At 36.2% G+C, this 18,261-nt stretch overlaps 1 pseudogene; it reads left to right on the forward strand.

Moving 5' to 3' along the window:
• The window catches only part of LOC131508094 (probable ATP-dependent RNA helicase DDX10), a 120,386-nt pseudogene that overhangs the window by 28,966 nt on the left and 73,159 nt on the right, over window positions 1-18,261 (forward strand).

Raw genomic sequence — 18,261 nt, forward strand, 5'->3', positions numbered from 1 at the left:
TGTCTGCATAATTACTGTTGATTTTGTTATAATCAACCAAATTCCATAGAACATCTAACCCAATTCTGCCATTTCCTGTAATTTCTGCCTATGGGACAGTAACTGTTTTTTAGGTGAAAAACAGAATAAGCAATGGGGCCCTGCTTACTGTAATGATATTTTTATTGCAAGTTTCCTGGGAATATAGTTCTTACAGTCTCTTTGAACTTACCCCCAGTAACATTAATTTCCCTCACCCTTCTTACTCTCTATTCTTTCTCGGGCCACTCCTACAAAAACAACAAAGAGATAAAAATGATAAAAACAAGGCAAACAACATCAGCACATACTCACAAGCCTAGCTGGCAAGTGAATGAGGGTGAAATATGACCTATTACATTTTATACTGTGCTTTTCATTGACGCCTCTCTTCCTTGCATACCCCACATCTGGTCCTAAGTCAAATCCTGTCATCTTAATCTTAAAAAGATATCCAGAATTTGATCCTGTTCCACCATCTCCTATTCACTGACCATATCCACTGTCATTGATTATTCCAATGGCCTTCTAACTGACTTTTCTACATTTTCTGTCAACAGAGTCTCGTGGCAATACAACAGATGAGGTGATTTTTATTTAATGGAAACCAGATACCATCCTTTTGCTCTGAACCCTGCAATGACTGCCTGTCTCCCTCAGTCAAATAGCCAAAATCTTTGCAATGCCCTAAGAATTCTTGTGAATTTTGGCCCTTTGTTACTCTTTTTGCTACTCTCCCGGTGTTCCTTCTCTTCTAAACACACTGATTTCCTTGTTCCACAAACACATACCTGGCCTCAGACACCTCCTGCCTACGGTCTTTGCACATTCATTGTCTTTACTTGGAAAACCCATCTCTGAGATCTCAGCGGGACTCTATCCCTCCTCTCCCACAGGGCTTTAATCAAATGTTACCATTCCAGTGAGGCTTTCTATAACCCCTCTAAGATTTCTCTTGATGTTCCTTATCCCTTTTTCTTGTTTTATTTTTGTTCTGAGTCCTCACTACCACCAACATACTACATATTTTGTCCATGAATCCTGTATAATTTCTGCCTCTCACCTCTAGAAGATAAATTCCACAAAGACAGGACTGTATCTTATATTGTTCACTACTTTATCCCTAACCTAAGCCAGTGCCTGGTGCTTGATAGGTAAATATCAGGTATTTGTTGAATGAGCAGCTTATCCCACCATTCACTTTACAGATTGAGCCCTGATCAGTACAAAGAGGCCAGGTCTCTCTGTAATGCATACCCTTCAGTATCTAGAGTTTGATCACATGACTTCTGAAAATATCAGCTGTGTGACTTTGCACACACCATTCAGCTTTACACGCCATTCAGCTTTTTAGTAAAATGAAAACATTCATATGGAAGTCATCTAGTAACTGTCCAATTTAAATGAGACACTGTGTAGGATAATTATTTTAAAATTTTGATATGAATATTTATGTTGTTATCATTGTATAAAGTTTTATTGCTTTAGCTATTCATGATAATTTTCTATTTTTATATTTTATATATATAAAATATATTTTATTTTATATATTTTCTATTTTTATTTTTAATTTTTTAATGTTTTTATTTATTTTTTTGAGAGAGAGAACTCAAGCAGGGGAAGGGCAGAGAGAGTGGGAGACACAGAATCTGAAGCAGGCTCCAGGATCTGAGCTGTCAGCACAGAGCCCAAGGTGGAGCTCGAACCCACAAACATTGAGACCATGACCTGAGCCAAAGTTGGATGCTTAACTGACTGAGCTACCCCGGCATCCCTATGATAATTTTCTGATACAGTGGTAAGGATGATCCCCAAAAGCATGGAAAGACTTTTGATATCGGGTCAGGTTTGTTTTTTGGTTTTGGCTTTTTAGGAGTTACTTTTTACTAATCTTATTGATTTTAATGAACTTTTTTTTTCTTCCATTACTCCTCCTACCCACCTCTTACTGCACTCAGTAGCGATTTACTTCCAGGTTTCAGCCAAAAAAGTTACTTCCTCCACAATATCTTCCCTGTCTTCCGCACAGATTAAATTGGATTTATATTTTATGTGTTTATATAGGATATAAGACTTTATCATTCTAAATTTCATAAATGCAAAAAAATTATTCAGTGTATATCTTCTCTAAGTACCACAAGGAAATGAACTAGATGTTTTGTTCCCATTCTATTTCCAGCATGCGGCACAATATATAATGTAGTAAGTTTGTTTGGCTAAGCAATAATGCATTTTTAGAAAAATTTCAATGTCAGTGATATATCTCAACTTTGAATCCTTATAATACATTTCACCTCTCCATAAGGGCATTATTTTTCCTCTTATTAGACTTTTTGTTTATACGGCTTATCTCCTTGATTCTTATTGTCTAGATGCTTATCACCTTCATGTTATCCCCCATATATTTAGCAAGAGTCTACTTAAATAATATTTTGAGTATACTATGTATGATAGGCAATTCTAATTTGTTTAATTTTTTATATTTTTGTTTCATGTTGCATGTAGTAATTCATGTGGTATACCTACCCTGATTTATGTGTAGTTTCTCTAATATTAATCTCCATTTTATAGAAAAGGAATCTAAGTTACAGGAAAGTCAAATATCTTGCCACAGAAGTAGGAAATGCAGGGCCAGAATTTTAAGTAAAATGGTGAATTTCCAGAACTTATATTCTGCCAGAAACATAGAGAAATGAGTTAGAAAGTTCCCCAGATGCTGAAGAAATAAGTATTTAGTGGTATGGAAAAATACAACTTCATTGATAATTTTGATATAGTTGTTACTAATGATTAGACTGCCCACTGAATATGATGAAAGTCTTGACACTCAGTAAATTCTAGAAAAAAAAAACTTTTTAAAAATAAATAATGCTTTGGTTTTAGTACATAGGTTATCAGAACTATATGTACTCTCTCCACCACACACACACACACACACACACACACACACACACACATTCACAGATGTTTGTGTGGGTTTTTCACTCTGTTGACTAAAACTCACATATGTGTATGTGGGTGTATGAAAAAGAAAAATACAGGGTGTCTGGGTGGCTCAGTCAGTTAAGCATCAACTTCAGTTCGCGGATCATGAGTTCGAGCCCACATTGGGCTCTGTGCTGACAGCTCAGAGCCTGGAGCCTGCTTTGGATTATGTGTTTCCTTCTCCCTGCCCCTCCCCGGCCCGGGCTCTGTCTCTCTCTCCTTCAAAAGTAAATAAACCTTTAAAAAATTAAAGAAAAAAAAGAAAAAGAAAAATGCAGCCCCAGGGTCACTTTGAAACAGAATGACATAGTTTGTGAGGTACAGTAAAATAAAACAAAACATAATAAAATAAATGTGCTATGTTCCACTTTGAGAAGCCACCTAAAGAGGAAAAGTATTGTATCTTTCTTCAGCTGTAAGAGATTCTGTGTGTGTATCGACTGTCTTGCCAGCTACATCCTGGCCCCTCTATTCTTGCCCTCCATGTTTGACAGCAGCCGATGAGCAGAATGGAAGTTTATAATGAATCTGTCTGCACGAGAATTGCAGTGCTCTTTGCTACTGTTATTGCAGCCAAGGTCTAGACTTCCTGGCTGTGAGCTGGCTTCTTCAGTTTGATTGTCCAAAGAATGCCAACACACATCCACAGAGAAGGTAGAATGGCCAGATACAGAAAGGATGACAAAGCTTTATTAGTTTTGCTTCTCTCAGAAGAAAAAGGGAATGGTTCAGCAGCTTCTCAAGAAGAAAGTGCCTGTAAAGGAAATCAAAACCAATCCAGATAAACTTATAGATGTTTAGGAAAAATAAATTTGGAATTGTTTTTAGAAAAAGATAAAGATTTAAAAGAGAAGTTTCAAATGGGGCGCCTGGGTGGCTCAGTCGGTTAAGTGTCTGACTTCGGCTCAGGTCATGATCTCATGGTTCGTGGGTTCGAGCCCCGTGTCAGGCTCTGTGCTGACAGCTCAGAGCCTGGGGCCTGCTTCAGATTCTGTGTCTTCCTCTCTCTCTCTGCCCCTCCTATGCTCACGCTATGTCAATCTCTCTCAAAAAAAATAAACATTAAAAAAAAATTTTTAGAAAAATAACAGAGAAGGCTCGAAGATGTTTTGTCCCCCACATACATTCTGCATATCTGATGAAGAATAAAGAAGTATTTGATGTGGAAAAGTTATCTATACCTGAATATGGCTTGTCTCTTGGTCTTGCTGTGGCACCACAGGTAAGATTTCTTCACAAAATGCAGGAAAAAAAAAAAACACCAAAGAATTGTTAGTTAAGATAACAAAGTAGTTGTGCCAACAACTTCCTCCCTCACCAGTGACGAAGTGGAAGAATGTAGAGCTCACTTCATTGAGAAAATGTCCATCATTCAGAAAGGGGGTAAAGGACTAGAAGGCTCAAAGTACAGACTGGCTAGTGGTATTAGGGACAAAGAGGAAGAATCGAAAGTAGATGAGGAAGAAATGGAAGAGCAACTGGGAAAAGCAAAAGGTTGTCAACCTTCATCCGTTGCTAACATTGACAAGACAGAGAAGATCAAGGAAGATCCTATGCAGTTCCCGGACAGAGATGAGGAGGAGGAAGAGATATGATGCTGATTTCTTCAAGGTGAAATGGCACAATGTTTGGGTTGGACCTTAAAGAGCATGAAGCAGCACAGAAGAAAGCAGCTTCTAAATCCAGTGTCAAGGAAAGAGTGGCCAAGTTTGCAGAAGCAAGTTGTAATGACGAGAAAATTATATATTTATATATACATAAATGATTATATAAAGTTAAAGATTATAAAAAGTTACACAAATGTATTTGTTTATTCAATGTACATTCACTTACATTATTTCCTGGGGAACTTACATGTGTAAATGACTTAGTTCACAATAGCTTCTTAACTCTGTGTGTAGTGTCTGCCATGTATCTCAAGAGAGTTGTTAAATTTCTATAGTCAAAAACGTAAATGCAGCATGAAGAGTCTGTATTTCATAGAAATATGGAGCTGGAAAGAACTTTAAAATATAGGTGGTCTCTTCTCAGCTCAGAGAATGGAGGCACAGAAAGGTTAAGGGACCTCGCCAGCATGACACAGAGCACTGATTCCCAGAGGAGTGTTCGGACCATGTTACTTCTCCATTAATTCTCCTGTGAATCATTTTACAGCCTGAAGACTCCCTGTGCAATAAAAGTTTATTAGCCATGTGTCAGGAACTTTGCTAGGTGCTGGAGTTACAGCGATTTATGAGACATAGCCTGTGCCCTAAAGGACATCACAGTCTAATGGTAAAGGTAGGCACAAAACATGGTACAGAATCTAATAAGTGAAATGCATACAGAAGAGAAACACATAGCCCAGCCTAGCGGGGTCACAGCAGAGATATGAGAGTGACCTCCAATCTGAGTCTTAAATGATAAGTGGGAGTAGAATTTTTCCAGGCAGGTTGTGGAGACAGGGGTAGGAAAAGGTCCATGCATAGGAAAGGATTAGCTAGGAGATACACATAAGAAAAAGCAGTGTGCTATGTTGGAAAGACGGTGAGGTATAGACAAAATATAAGCATTTCATTGCTGCTGGAGTATGAAAGGTGAAGAGGAAGTTAGCAGGCAGTAAGTCTGCATGAGTAGGTCCAAACCTTGAAATGCCTAGGAGGCCATATTTAGAAAATGTGGAGTGATTGGAGAATTTTCAATAGGAGTGTCATGTTGGGTTTGTATTTATGGGACCTTGGTCCCGGCATGCTCTAAGTAGTCAAGGAAAGCAGAGAGATTAGCTAGGAAGTTGGTACACTAATTCAGTTTTGAGATTTCAGAGACATAAATTAGGGCAGAGAAATTGAGATGCAGGCAGAGGAGACAGATGTAGAGAGATATAGATAGATAGGAATTGTGAAAGGTTTCTTACATAATGAGAGTTTCTAGGAGAGCAAGTTTTGATCTTCAAACTGACCCCAAAGGAGAGAGAAAGTAGGCTTTCTTATAGTTCACCAAGATGTAGGGTAGAAGGGGACAGTGGGCAAGAGCAGGAAAGCTGTTCACAACCAAACATTAAACATGGAGCCACACCCTTGATTTACAAATGGATTGCCTTGCCTTCAGTGGCCAAGCATTCCATGATACATAAATAAGATAAAAGGCTAGAAACGGCAGAGCTAAGGTGTTTATGGTCTTTAAGCTTAAACTATTCACACATAGATTCCAGTGACCAGGAGTCGCAAAACCAGGAAATCAAGGTGGCAAAGGGGCAAGCCATCTAGGGCTCAAGAAAGATTTCCATTTCAGAGGGGCAGTGGAGCACTCAACCCAGAAACTAAACCACGAAGGTACAAATCCAGCCAAAGGAAGAAACATAAGAAGGTAAGATCTGAATGCCAAACCTGCTGCTGATCAGAGGTTCACAAGTCCTCAGGAATTTGGCCAGACTAAGCCTGCAGGTGAAGGTTATTATCGACTGCATCTGGGAGATGCCAGAGTCATGTCACATTTTCAAGAGCTTGCAGCCTAGTTAGTCGAGAGGGAAAGAATTCCTGTGAGTCATACACGGCACACCTTACCTGTAGAAGACAACCAAGGCCATGATCGGAATGAAGACCAGAATGATCAAAGTTCAAATTTTAAGACCTCATGCCAAGTTTATAAACCTACATGTTCTATCCTTTTGGTTAATCCAAAGAGGAAAGAGGAGAGATTTTTCAGTTCTTTAGGACAAGCAGCCTGTCTAAGAAGGCTTGAGAAGAAGATAAAGATTCTTACTGGGTTTTGTGACTGACTACCTGGATGCAGTTGAAATTTTGCTATTCAAAGAGAGCTGAGATAATCACACAAGTAGAATTTAGTCTTCTGTTAAATTCTTTACTTCTTTTTTTTCAGAAGTCACAACCTGATCCATTAAGCTCCTGCTTTCATTTAGTGGTTCTTTCTCTAAGCTGACATCCCATAACACAGGGATATTTTCCAAATATATTTATGCCATCAGTTGAAAAGAATTCCCACCATTAACACACTGTCAAAGACATCATCACCGAAACTGCTAAGTGTTTATACAGAGTCATGGAATCTCAGCAGTTTATTCGAGAGCCTATTGTGCACATTCGTGCCTCAAATATCTCAGCCTTAAGTGGGTCCTTATTAACAGTAGATCTAATAATGCTACTATATTCTGGAGGGAAAAATGAAGGCTGATTAGGCTGGCTTTTCAGTAATGGAGAACCAGTGTCATAATAGAAGGCAGAGGAGTTTGAAAACATGACAAAATTTTCTGAAAGCTGGATGATATATAAAACATTTGATTTATCATCTCTGAACAGCCAAGAGTAGGAACTTCTAAATAGGGTGTTTTGAAACTCTCCTTTTTTAGCACAGTGGTTAAAATCATAGGCATTGGAGCCAGAAAGCTTGGGTTCAAATCCTGGTTCTGACACTTTCCTGATCTGTCACTCATCCATAAAAACAATAGGAATTAATAGCTGGACTTACCTCACAAGGTGGTGGGGAAGAAATCAACATTCACAAGATGCTTAGAGCAGAGCTCAGATTATAACAGCATTGTACAAACAACATTAGATGAGCATGGGGTATTATTTTTCTTGGGAGTTGATCCTGATAGGTCATTCGCTCACCTTTCTGTCTGAGGACTGATAATTAGAGTGTCAGACATTTCACTGTTTACTCATGTGCTCAAATCATGGCAAAAGCTATACTGTGAGTACAATAAATCCTCTCAATTGCCACATTACTGTAGTTTTAATTCTTCAGTTAATTCTCCAAATTGGCTCAAATTCTCTATCATCCTTGTCATTTTCACCTAATTCCATAATTAATTCTTGATGGGATTTGGTTCCCAATGCTATTTGCGTTCTAAAACAGTCAGGGATTGGAAAGCAGCAGGGTAATTGCCTTGACAGCGTTTTGCTTGGTTTTGTGAACCTTGTTTTGGATATATTCTAGAAAGAAGGATCCAAGATTTGTGGAATTCAAAATCTCATCTTGGCAGCAATAGCATTTGACTTTGCACAGATTGTTAAAGAGGTGAGGTACTTTGCTCAGCAGGTGAGAAAATTATTTCTGTTAGCCATTATGACTGTCATGATTTGGGGAAGCAATTCAGAAAACCACTTTTATAATACTGAAAGGTTTCCTTGACTTTCACTAAAAGAATGGGGGAGCATTAGCAAAATTAATTTAGTCAAAGCAAAGCGATAACCAATGTAATCATCATTTTGCAGATGCATTATTCATTCAGTCATTAATTCAACAATTATTTATTGGGTGTTTTCTGTGTCTCTTACTGTTTTGGTATCACAATAAAATGGTGAATAAAACCTGGGCCTGGCATCCATATGCCATAGTCTAATAAATTTTAGAAATGTGGCTTTGAATATTAATTCTAAGTATCTACGAGTATAATTGAGAAAGCATTTTTCTTGCTATTACCTCTAATCAGTCCCAGTATTCTTGTGTACACAATAAAACAAATGTACTTGGATTACATTTTAAACTCAGAAGTTTAGAAATAAAGATGATTCTGGGAGAAACTTCCTCAACCACTGGATATATTCCTGTGGTTAATTGTTCAGTCTCAGTGCCATGTGTAAGAGGGATCATTATTTCACTCAGTGGTTCATAACTGTTCTAGACTGTAAGATCTTACAGGGACCATTTTTATTGGTCTTCATATTCCCAGTGCCTAGAAGAACATCTGGAATAATGGTTCTTAGTTCTGGCATTTTTCATTCTTTCATCTTTTATATAGCCATATTAATATGGTTGTCTGGACTTACTGTGGGCCTACTAATGAAGAATCTTCCAAGGTATGGACATGTCTATTTTAAAATAGCCAAGAGAGGTTTCAGATGCTCAGTTAGGCTTGAGGGTTGGGTCCCACCAGTATAGAACTATTAACTGAATGAATGAGTGAGTGAGTGAACGAATGAAAAATGTCATCACAAATGTGTACAGAAATCATGTTACATATTTCGTTGATATGTACGCCCAAATTTTAAACTTTCCTGCAACAGAATTGAAAGTGATTTAAATAAACAACTGTCCATGCCAGTCTTCCATTCGCAATTATCCAATTTGTCAATACCATATATGTCTTATGTCCATTAACTTCTGTATTTCCAAAGGAGAGCTGTACCCATTAGAGACTAGAAAGCTTTCGCTAGGCTGACTCACAAATTAGAGGGAAGGTTCACAAGATGTGAACTAGTTGATTTTTCAGGCAAGCAGGGTGAGTAAAGAGAAAAGTCATTCAAATACCTGGGACCTGAAGGTCCAAATCTTCCTAGAAGTCAGAGATGCTAAGAGTGAAGAGCAGCTGGTGTTCAGCAAGCAGCCCACAAGTTGCAAGGGAAAGTAATGACTCAAGGCAAGTACTTGCACTAATATTTTGTCCCAGAGTCCTCTTTCAGTATCTATTAACTTTCCACAGGAAAGTTAACACTTAAATATAGGATCTTAAGGAAGAGCTAGTAACATTATGAATTCTGTTAGATTTACACAAATCTTAAATGAAGTCATGATTCCTTTGCACACTTTTGCATATTTAGGATATGCCTAGAATGTGTTTTTCTTTAAATGCTAGTAATACTGAGAAAACATATGGATAAGAATAAGCTTTGCCAACGATTTTAAGCTCTGAATAATTGCAGTGCAAGAAGTGATTAATTACTAAGTGTTTTAATACTAATTCAATTAACTCCATTCATTTTCCTCACCACACTGTCTTTAATTAGTTGATTTGCCATTAAAAACAGCACATTTGTGACAAGAATTGTACAGGAAAAGAAAAGGAACATGCTGTCATTTGAATTCAAATGCTAATTTACAACCAGAGCCTAGGGAAAGAAATACATTTTGTTTACAAAAAAATCAAAAAGGAAGAAGGACAAACAAAAAACTCACTGCTAGGCAATAGTAAACATATATTCATCTAACTATAAATATCTTCTATAATATAAAGCTTTTAGAATGAATTGTCAGTTAGGAACAACATTTCAGGAATTGGTTCTGCAATTCAATCAAATTTGATATAATTTTAATGTTTTTCAAAAGCATTTTTTCTTCCAATGTTTTTACTGCAGAATACAAACATGTTAATCTAATTGCTTGTGACACCACTAATTCCCAAGATTGGATCATTTGATTTTCAGGATAGGTGAGAATCAGATTTCTAGCAGAAAGAACCATCATTATATTGGAACTTAATTGAATACTTGACCTCAACCTGATCTGCAAAGTTATTAATGGGCTAGCATTTATGTAAATTGATATTGCTTTATCATCTTCTTCTTTCCATTTATGTAAAGGGCATTGTGCATAGAATGCCTGGAAGGATGAGTTACATTAAATAATAACAAGGAATATTTTATTCATTTATAGCTTACCTTTCTGGATTACAGATCGTTTAGTATCATAGCAAGTATGCTTTCTCTATTATAACATTCTCAGTGCAGCAGCATGTTCATTAAATACCATTGTTAAAGCATATGACATTATTTTGTAATCTCTGTAGATAGATGCCATTTTAGTGGTGTAAATGTGAGTTGTTATGTGGTAAAAGAAAAATGACACAGAAGCCAGTATTTATTCAGAAAGGTGGAAATGGCAGACATCATTTTCCAATCTGATTTTAATCAAGAAATTAAAATAGTATCTAGTTGTATTTGAAAAGTACTATATCAACAGGATAACACCTGTTGGTCTGTCACTTTGGCTTGCAATTGTGGTATTAAAATGTTTTCATTAAGTATTTATATTTTCATAAAGGACAAAACATAATAGTAAAACACCAATTGACAGCAGTTTATTTCAATTAACATAAGCAATATCAACAATATTTAACTTCAAAAACAGATATAAAAACACGTTCACTTAAAAATTGTTAGTCTTTGAAAACATTCCTCAAAGAAAAACTGTTATCAGCTCTTATAATTCTACTTGTTTTCTAGGGACAAGATTAAAGGCTATAGCACCAACATACTTCAGAAGAAGGGGTCTTGCGAAGATTTAATCACTATTCCACCTGGTTCCCTCTATGTGCTGAAAAATGATACTTAGTTTATGGCCTAGCAAAGATGAAGTTTGGAGATGAGTGATAAATTTGATTTTATCACTTGATTTTATCACCTGTCCCACTTCTTTTCTAAATGTTTTTAATGCTTATCTATTTTTGAGAGAGAGAAAGAGCATGAGCGGGGGAGGGGCTGAGAGAGAGAGAGAGACATACTACCTGAAGCAGGTCCCAGGCTCTGAACTGTCAGCACAGAGCTTGACACAGGCTAGAACTCACAAGCTGTGAGTTCATGACCTGAGCCAAAGTCGGACCCTTAACTGACTGAGCCACCCAGGTGCCCCTCCTCTCCCACTTTTTGTAGCCCCTTTTTTCTCCTTCCTTCTTTTCTGATTTCAACATGCCACATGTCGTTATAGTCCTTGCTTTCCAAGGCACCAACCACCGTAGCTTGCAAGGCCTGATGTAATCCATTTCCCACAATGGGAATAGAGTTGAATTTGCCAGGATCTGCTTCGGGCCTAGAGTGAGTATTGAGACAAGAGAGGGTAATGTGTCAATGACAATTGGGGTGGGCGTGCTGGCAATGCCAGCAACAGTTTTATATGAGAAATCACTCACCCCTAACCCCCATGATAATTCATTGAACCTGAATCCACCACTGTTGAATTTAGATCCTACATAGTGGTCAAAGGACCATCCGTGGGAAAGTTAAAACAACAATGACACTCCATTTGGCATTATGAGAATTACATTTGCCTCATGGATCTCTGTAATATATAGCATAGTGGTTTACAGGGAAAACTTTGGAACCAGACATATCTGAATCTGACTACCAGCTTCAATGCTTATTAACTATGTAAACTTGGGCAAAAACACAAAGCGATTAAACCTCCGGTTTCTCATGGAAGCATAATAGTACTTTTCAGAGAGGACTGTAGAATAGATTCCATTAAATAATGGCTATTCGGCACTTAACACACCATCATGCCCATGGTAAATGGTCAGTAAATGTTAGCTATTTGTTATTATTATTATTATTATTATTATTATTATTATTAGAGTCATCAACGATGGTGAGCAATAACAGTGTTCATCAAGCAGCCTCCCACATCTCCAGCTTCCACTGCAATTTGTTGGGACCATGTGATTACTACTGGCAAATGAAATGTGAGGGACAATGGTGTGCATCACCTCCAGACTGAGGCAATTAAGAAGTAGTGTGCTTCCTTCACCTCTCTCTCATTCCCTGCTACTGTGACCTTGGAGACTACATATTCCAGATAATATAGCTACAAGGTAGAATAGTTCCAGCAATTTAGATTGAACTTTATATGAGTGGGAAATAAATCACAGACATAGACATGCTAGGGCTATTTTATTTTATTTTGTTTTAATTTACCATAACATAGCCTAGACCAAACTATCAAATACAGGTATTTTGAGATAAAGATGATAAATCTAATTGCCCCCATTTTATAGTAGGAGATACTAAGGCTCAAAGATTTAAAACAATTTCCCTAAGCTTCCAAAGATAATTAGTGATGTTACCAGGATTCGCTTTCAAATCTTTCCATCCTGTGGAATGTTTACTATAATCTAGAGAACTCGGATTATGATCACCATGATAAAAGAACATTTATGATGAAGATCTGAATCTATGCAAAGCCTCTCAGTCAGCCAGCATAGCATTAACAATCTCTAGACTTACCCTCACCAAAGTAGGTGCTTATAGAATAAGAATAGCACTGTATATTAAACTCTAGTATTCATTGTAAGAAAGGTATTTTTATTATAGTAGGTGTCACTTGATGGTAGGTTAATTATTAAAATATCATCTGCTTCACTGGAAAAAAGAAATCCTTGGATTGATTTTCCAGGCATCTAGTGTTTCACAGGCTCAGCTTGTCACCTTGAAATTTCAGAGATGTTGAACATAGATCACTCTTTTCCCTCTAGAAATACAATTCAGTAATTCAGGGCAAATAAACTAAAATTTGCTTATCTTATTCCTAAGAGAATTGTGGCTTTTGGAATCCTCACTCTTTCTTTGACCTCAAATGGATTTAATCGTCATTATAAAACTAATAAATTAAACTGAGTGCCAAAATTGTTACTGAGTTGACTGATATCATTGATGTGTCATCGCTGTTCCCCACCCCCACCCACCAAACTCCCTTCCTAATTTGCCAGGTGGAACAAACATGATCAGGCTTACATCTTGCCTATTATTTCAAGGAAATTACTTGCATTCTGAATACTTTCCACTGTTAATAGGTTTTCTTTTTTTTTAGACAAATTGGTATTCATTATGTTTCCTTTGGAAAAAAAAATGCATTCAAGTTTCTTAAAGTTCCAAAAAAACACCTTTAGCTGGTTTTATTTTCTTTCTCAATATGTACTCAGAGCCCATTCTAACAGAGTTCATACAAAAGCATTTGCTTTTTTGTGCCAATTCTAAAGAGCAATAATGTTTTGAAAGAGAAAACTTTGCTTTTAACAATTTCAGCTGAGTTTTTAACAGTTTTTGAGTAAATGAATTATACAATGCACACTGGATATTTCAACAGACCTAGGATCTAGTTTTAGTTCTTCCAGTAACTAGCTATTTGAAAATAGAAAACTCTCTTACTCGTATTGAGCTTTAATTTAAAATCCAGTGGTGTGGGAAGACAAAGCTCTCTAAGGTCACTTCTATCTCTACCTCTGCACACCAATGTATATACATGGTGCTTTCAATTTAATCTCACCTGGATTTGTGCAATATATTCCTAGCTAATCCTCTGTAGTTAATCTTTTATCCACCACCCACCAAACAGTTCTCTTCCCTGTAGTCACTCATTTTTCAATAGCTTCATAAAGTTACAATTTCCATATGATAAAAGTTCTCCACTGTAATTGTGTAATTCAACAATTGTTAGTAAATTCATAGAGTATTTTGCAATCACCACAATTTAGAATATTTCTATAAACCCCCAATCTCTCTTGTACCTGTGTATGTTTAGTCCTGACTCTCACTAACAATGTGAGACAATGGCTGATCTGCTATGCATCATTACAAATTTGCATTTTCTGGGCATTTCACCAAATTCAGTTATACGATATGCAGTCTTTTGTGTTTGGCTTCTTCCACTTCGCATAATAGTTTAAGTTTCTACCATATTATAGTATGTATCAGTAGTTCATTCCTTTTTATTGATAAATAGCATTACTTTATAGGGATACTACCACATTTTGTCTATCCATATACCAGATGGTGGAAATTTGGATTGTTTCCAAATTTTGGCTATTATGAATAATGTTGCTATGAACATTTGTGTACACATTGTTTTGGGAGCATAGGTTTTCTTTTCTTCGGGGAAGATTATTAGGTGTGGAATAGCTGGATCTTATGGAAATGGTAACTACTTAAGAAATTGCCAACTGGTTTTACAAAGGGTTGCATCATTTTACATTCTAAGCAGCAATGTACAAAAGATTCAGTTCTTCCGCATCCTGTTCAAATCTTGGTATTGTCTCTCTTTTTGGTGATAGTCATTGTAGTTGGTGTGTGGTGGTACCTCACTGTGGTTTCAATTTGTGTCTCTCTAATAGCTGATATTGTTGAGCATTTTCATGTGCTTACTAGTTTTCAATAGTGAAGTCTTGAGTGAAATGTCCATTCAAAATTTTGCCTATTTCAATCAGGTGGATGGTCTACTTATGATTAAATTGAGAGAGTTCTTTATATATTGTGGATACAAACCTTTTACAGTTATATGACTTATAGATATTTTCTTTTAGTTTGTGCATTTTCTTACTGGTATATTTGAGGCACAAAAGTTTTTAGTTTTGAAGAAGTCCAATTTGTAGAATTTTTCTCTTACCATGGTCATATCTTAGGATTCACTGAGCAACCTAAGGTCACAAAGATTATCCTACATTTTCTTTTAGAAGTTTTATAGTTTCAGCTCTTACATTCAGGTATCCAATCAATTTTGTGTTAATGTTTTGCATATGGTGTGAGTTAAGGATCTAAGTTTCTCTCCTCCTTTTTTTCCTTCTCTCTTCCCCTCCTCCTCCTTCTCTTCCTCCTCCTCCTTCTTTTTGCATAGAGATTTGCAATTGTCTCAGCATCATTTGGACTCACAATTGTGTTTCATTATTCTCTATACCTATCTTTGTGCCAGTATATTACCTTGATTACTGTGCTTTTATATAGTATGCCTTGAGATCAGATAGTGTACATTCTCCAGCTTTCTTCTCTTTCAGAAGAGTTATGACTGCTCTTAGTTCTCTGAATTTCCATATAAAGTTTATCAATTTCCATTTGAAGAGACTACTGGGATTTTTGGAGAGAATGCATGGAATTTATAGATCAATCTGAAAAGAATCATCTTTTAACAAATATTGAGTCTTCCAGTCCAGGAAATGAAATGCCCTTTCATTTATTTTAAATCATCTTTAATTTCTCTCAGTGATGTGTTGTAGTTTTCAGTGCATCTTGCATTTTATCTTCTATTATAACTAAGAGTTTTATTATTTTTGATGCTATTATAACAAGAACTGTTTTGCTTATCTACCTCAAGTTTTTCAGTGCTAGTGTATAGCAAGAAATTTATAGGAACCATCCTTATCCCCATGGATTCTTTAGGATTTTTTTTCAGAGCATCAATATCATATAAACATTTTACTTCTCCTTCTCCAATATGAATCTCTCTGTCTCTCTCCCTCTCACTCTCTGTTATTGCCTTATCACACTGATTAGAACCTTAATTAACAATGTTCAGTAACATTGACAAACCAGACATCTTCCCTTTATTCCAAATATTAGAAAAAACATATTGTCTTTCAACAATAATTTTGATGTTACCTGTGAAGATGCCCTGTAACAAGTTGAGTAAGTGCTCTTCTGTTCCAATTTTGAGGGGAATTTTTATCATAAATGAGTGTTGCAATTTTTAAAATGTTCTTTCTGCAACTATTGAGATAATCATGTTGATTTTTTCCTTTATTCTACTAATAAGGTATATAATATACATGGATTTTGGGTTATTCAACCAACCTTGTGTTCCTGGAATAAGCTTCACGTGGCTGTGGCATCTAATCCTTCTGTAGATTGCTGGACTTGGTGTGATAACTCTTGATATGGAATTTTTGTGCATATATTCATAATGAATATTAATATGTAGTATTCTTTTCTTGTGAACTTTTAGTTATCAGGGTAACACCTGAGTCATAGTTTTGAGTTAGGTAGCGTGCCCTTCTTCTGTAAGAGTTCTTGAAAGATTGTCATTTATTCTTTAAATATCTGAATAGAATTTTCCAGTGCAACCATCTGGGCCCGGACTTTTCTTTGAGGGAGATTTTTAATTAGTTATTCAATCTGTTGTTGAATCCCACTAACAGATTTTTAGTTTCAGTTACTGTACTTTTCCTTTCTTAAATTTTAATTTAGTTCTTAATTTTAATTTATAATTCTTTTTTTTTACCATATCTATTTTTGATTTATTGTTGTCATGCTTTCCTTTAAATCCTGAAATATGCTTTTCTTTAGTTCTTTGAACACATTTATATTTGCCTTTAGGTCTTTGTCTGCCAAGTGCAACATCTGAGATCCCCTCAGTGACAGTTTGTATTGACTGTTTTTTTCTGGTCCAGGCCACACATCTTTGTTTCTTTGCATATCTCAACATTTTTTGTTGGAAACTGGACATTTTAGATAAGGTAGTTGTAACAACTCTGATTTCTTGTGGGGTTTTTTCCCCCACAAGGATTGTTGGTGGTTTTTGTTTGTGATTTCATTTCATTTCTTTTCTTATCTTCATTTAATAGTTTCTTGGACTAAATTTATGAAATCTGTCTCCTCTTCAGTTTGTAGTTATTGATATCTTTGCTCAGTTCATTTTTATTATTCTTGGTTTTTCTTTTAATTTATTTTTTAAAATACACCCAGTGTTAGCGTACTTTAGTCATCAACTAATAATTGGACAGAAGTTATGCTCACCCACCTCAAGTCGGTAAGATTTTGGTGTGCTGCATATGAGATATATCTGCATATGTGGAAAAGTTCATTAAAATTCAGATCATTATCACAACTACTCTAGATTTTACTTTCCACTGAGCCCTTTTTAGTTTTCTATGTGCATGTGAGCATCTTCAGATTTGGTCAGAAGTGTGGTTGGTAGGTCTTTTCTTTCTCAGACTCAGTAAAGCCTCAAGCATGTTCCTATATACTTGGTTCAACGATTACCACATTGGGCCAATAGAACCCTTGGTTTTCCCTGTGATTAAGAGTGGGCATCACCACCACTATGAACTGAAATAGTGCCTTTTGATGGCAGCAGAAGCTATTGTTCCTCATGTCTTGCCATGCTTTGGTAGAACTTTCATATCTACTGTCTTGTGGGGGTGTGGATGGGTAGGAAACAGCCTTGAGCCAGACTATCACAGAGTCCCACTCTTCTGGTGAGAAGTTCAGAAGTTTTTTTTGGTTTTTTTGTTTTTTGTTTTTTTAAACAAAATACTTCTCATACTATTTTATGCCTTTGGTTTTATTAATTTCCAAATCACTGAAAAGATTTATTTTTTGCTTTATTTCTGTGTGTGTGTGTGTGTGTGTGTTATTTTTGCAAAATATGGGGGAGGATTTGCCTACCTTTCTACCCAATTGTAGTCTGAAGCCACTTAATTTTGTTATATATATATATTTTCTATATATTTATATTTATTTATATATTCATGTTTCTCTGCTTAAAACACATTAGTGGCCTCCCCTTTTCCTTAAGATAATACCTTTCACAATCTTAATATTTAGTACCCCATCAATTGCATCTCTATGGCAATATTTCACTCCATGCGTCCCCTTCTCCCTATGGTCTACCACAGCGGCTTTATTTGATGCTCTGTGTCCCTCCTGCCATATTGCCTTCATAGTTGGTGTTTCCTGCCTGGAGCACCTTCTCTCCCTTTCCCTCACTCCAAAGCTAACTCTTTTTTCCCTCAGATTTTACCTCAGTCATCATTTTATTATCTTTCCAGCTAGATTAATTGTCCTATTAAAAATTCTTAAGCAGCAAATAATTCTAAACCTTAGTATTTACCGCATTATTTTCTCTTTATTTATTGCAGGCTGAGAAATAATCTGTTTTGCTTTCCATCATATTCTCAGTGCCTGACAGGATGCCTGGCATTCATTAAAATAAACAGCTGAAGGATCATTTTCTTAAACATTTGTTAAATATGGGGTCTGATTATCCTGAGCTGGTAAATAAAGT

The sequence above is a fragment of the Neofelis nebulosa genome, chromosome 3, assembly GCF_028018385.1.
Source record: "Neofelis nebulosa isolate mNeoNeb1 chromosome 3, mNeoNeb1.pri, whole genome shotgun sequence".
NCBI lineage: Eukaryota > Metazoa > Chordata > Mammalia > Carnivora > Felidae > Neofelis > Neofelis nebulosa.